Genomic DNA, 4,381 nt, shown 5'->3' with positions numbered 1-4,381 from the left:
TCAGACTAAAAGTCGAATGTCTCCAAATGTGTTCGAATTTGACGTTTTGCGCATAAATATTGGGGTATAGGCTGGATCATACTGTATTCTACATTTTGGAAAGATTAACCTACAAGTAAAAGAGTTTTTGAGTTTTAAGACGTTCACAAGACAGAAATAATACTAACAGCCAACTCATAATTAAATTCATTTTTCGGAATTCTCATTGACGATCACTGGTACAGCTTGTAAAACTTGTTTAGTATTTCAGTCTTTCGGAAAAAATAAATGATTAATGAAAAAATGCTCTCCTCGTCTGTTGCGCAAATGACAGTTAATCCTCCAGATTTCGCATTATCTTTGATGGTGTGCCCTATCAAAATGTACAAGTATATCACACTGGTTCTTAAAAACGTCTCAATCTGAAATGATACAAGGGGGATCACTTCCAACAAAGCGTCTACAATATGTTATTTAAAACATAAATCCGCAACCACAAGAAAAAAATAATGTCAAAACATGTATCAAATTTAAGACTTTACATAAAAAGATAGCTCCGTTTCCTAAAGCGATTTTAGTTAGCTGTATCTAGTTACCAAATAAACTAGCTTGCTTGAGTTGTTATGTATAGCTAACAGCTTGATAAATACATCTTAATGTTTATGCAATGCCGTGGGTTGTGCCGCTCAAACCACGAAAGTAACCTTCAATTAGTGTCCATTATGTTAAACTTGATGTCAGATGCAGTATGGAAGTTAAGTCAACATAACAGCTATTATCAGTGTCATATAGCCCTAGCACTTTCAAAACAAGCCACGGTACTATTTTTTGTCAAAGAATAAAACACTGAATAGTTTTATTATCCTAGCGTCTGCAAATATTTTAGCCAATACGTTCCTTGATGAACGTTTTATTCCACATCGCTTTTATCCTCGCGTTTCAGAATTGGCGTCAAAACAATACTCCTCAGGTATAGAATCTTTAATTTAAACGGTGCCTTTGATATTCAATTCCTTGCATAAATCATAGAATGTATTATCATGGACATAATTGCACCCCGGATAATTTATGACCGAGGGTTAATTTCTGTCTGTCCCCTGTCGTTTTAACTTGTTACATCAGCAAAACAGAGAAGATCTTTGTTCTACGAAACATTTAACCAACTTTGTGAACTACTTTTGTATACAATATCCCCTGCGACTAAGGTTTGAATCTGCAAGATGAATTACCTTCCTAATTATACTCAATAAAGTCACTAAGCTTGCTTTTCTAATAATAAAGCGAAAAGAGTGTCGCCTTGGCGAACTCCTCTTTCAGCATTTCACCAACATTTCATCTGAAGTCAATTCATGTACCCCTGCATGTATAATAGCTTTTGATAAAATTTGCAAGGCTTTGGACTACCAGCTGAGAAGGATAGCCATTTATTTCAAGATTGGGCACCGTTGAGTTAACATCATAATCGTTAGGGATGGCGGATTGGGCTACAAGTCTTTAAATCTACCGACTGAAATAATCCGAGGAAACGTTTTCAGACAACACGGCGATGTGTCTTTTACGCCAATTTTGGCGAGTCGCCATGGATATAATTACTTTTAGAAATCATGATATAGTCTGGTGATTTTCAAATAAGAATATGCGATGTTGAGAGAGTTGTGTGTATAGTATATGATGTATGAAAAAGACTGAACACATAAAAGAATCCTTGCCGAACATTTAATCTTTGGTCGACGCCTGTCCCCAGTGACACTGATAGTGTGTGCCTAATTCTCCCTTCATAACCTGACCCGTGTGTCGTTGTATATCCTTCCAAAGGCACAGCTTCATTTTTTTTCAAGCTTTATAAAATCTCAGCAGGTGAATGAAGTTGTGCCGAAATTATAAATTTCATTAAACGTGGGTTTTTTAATCGGATTCCAAAGAAACTTGCTTACTTGAGTTTTCGAGACTTGAAACGTGCGGAGACATACAATGGGACAAAACCTGCGTTTGTCAGTTCATAGCAGAGCATTTTCTGCTACGCTGTTTCATAACGCTTCACGTAACAATTATGTGCTGATACACATAAGGAGAAAAAAAATCCCTCATAACAGCCTGGTGATTTGTTTTGAGGTAGAAAAATGTAATCTGGTAAAGAACGTGGCCTTCATGTTATCCTATTGGTATTGTTCACCTATAAGTATCTTTTAGCTTGATCCCCCCCCCCCCCCCATTTTCTGGCACAATATATCTTCCTAAATATGACAGTAATGTACATGTTAATGCTATACATCAGCTGTGCTAAACGCAATGTGAACAAATGTCTGTTGTCTCGAGGTTACAAAATGCAAAAGTAACTTGCTTATCTCGAACTCATCCCAGCCACGTATTTTAGATTAGTAGAAGTATCTTTATGGCAAAGTCAATTTTGTTCAAGTCTGTGTCGATTTATTGAATAATAGCACAAACTATATGTCAATTTTAAACAAAACGAATACATCGACCATTTAAAAACTGCTCGTGATATCCGAATTTGTTTGTCTACTTGAACAATGCAGTTAGCCGCATCGTCGAAGACTTAAACAAATTTTAGTTTGACCTATCAACTGTTATATCATTTTCTATAATAACTACTTTGTTAATGTTGTTGGCGGTATCAATATGTGTCTTCGAGATAACCATTAACATCTATAATATATTTATCTGGTAAGTAACTATATATACCAAAAACTATAGTGATTATTTATATATCTTCTTTCAATCAATTGCACGGTAAACTGAATGCATTGAATGCGGTAATATTTACATTCACTGCTTAAAACGAGAAAAATGCTAAAACCATCATTATTGCTTTTTTCTATTGTCATAGGGAATTTTTAACTGTTAGTTATAACATTAGTGCAATATGCAGAGGTAATCTCATTGTGACGTATTTCGGTCATGCGTTACTTTAGGTCTTCCAGCCTTTGGATATCGCTCGATGGTTTTCGTTAACTACCCATACCCATGTTATACCCATGCTCCGTGGTAAACGTCTCCCACATCAAGCTGACACGCCGTGACATGATTGGAATATTGTGAAATGAAGCGTTAAAGCCAACTCACTCACTCTTCAACTATATAGTCGGACACGAGCCCATCTAGGTGACATCACTCTAGGAGACTGTCACAATGTCATTGTCAAGTTTACCATAGTACGACTGGTACCGTATGTCGGATGTACCCATTACACTTGGGCTTAATGTTAAATACGAATATATTAATACGCAATATTTCTTGGTACTTGAAGGGGAGGTATGTGTGTGTGTGTGTGTGTGTGTGTGTGGGGGGGGGGGGGGGGGGGGGGGGCTTGAAAAAATAAAATGCTTCAGTTTGTTGAAAAATAGAGGTTCTCAGCCAAAAAAATTGCATTGTTGCACCGTGTAATGATATAATGTTATACTGTATCATGACTTTCCGTGAATTAATGTAATAAATCGTGTAATGACATGCGGTATAATGAAATACCATGAAGTGATATACTGTTCAATGTTTGTTTGTTTGTTTGTTGTTTGACACCGCACTCAGCCATATTCCAGCTACATGACGGCGGTCTGTAAATAGTAGAGTCTGGACTAGGCAATTCTGTGTTTGACATCATGAGCATCGATCCACGCAACTGGGGTACGATGATATGCACCAACTAAGTCAGCGAGCCTGACCCCCCAATTCCTTTAGTCGCCTCTTACGACAAGCATAGTCGCCTTTTAGGGCAAGCATGGGTTGCTGAAGACCTATTCTAGCCCGGATCTTCGCGTCCATTGCACGATTCTGACCACATCATGAGCATGTGTTTATGGATCACTATCAAACAGTGCCGATACCAGGTGTTCGCGAAAAGGTCAATCTGGCCTGCGCCACCGGTGGCAAACACATGCAAAGGCAAGTCAAATGTTCACACGGGAACATATGGTAAGTCAACATAGGGAATTCCATCGGATATACTTTTTATCACTGAATTCAGATATGTTCACCACGTGTCTACCATAAAATATTTAAGAGCTTTACAGAGGCCTTTAACTTTGATCAAACAGCTTCTGAGAAAGAGTTGTATGGCGCTCTTCGAAATCGTGGTAGAAAGAAACATGCTCGACTGTACCGCAAAAGTTGTAAAATGTAGGGCTGAAGCGGCAGGAATATTGCTCGACATAAGGGAAAGTTAACTACAGGAAAGTGGAAGTCATCCCTCTTGCAAGGGCGGTTCCAGCATTTTAAAAAAGGGAGGGGCGCAAAATATCAAATATCAAAATCCTTTCTCCAGATACTTTTTATTTTACTGCCTACAACATACTATATGTAACTGTTTTTTGCTCTTTTGTTTTTTTGTTGTTGTTTTTTTGTTTGTTTTTTTTTTTTTTTGGGGGGGGGGGGGGGGGGGGCACCT

The sequence above is a fragment of the Haliotis cracherodii genome, unplaced genomic scaffold, assembly GCF_022045235.1.
Source record: "Haliotis cracherodii isolate W230 unplaced genomic scaffold, xgHalCrac1.p SCAF_16, whole genome shotgun sequence".
Lineage (NCBI taxonomy): Eukaryota > Metazoa > Mollusca > Gastropoda > Lepetellida > Haliotidae > Haliotis > Haliotis cracherodii.
The sequence above is the reverse complement of the archived record's forward strand: the minus strand, read 5'-3'. Positions refer to the sequence as shown.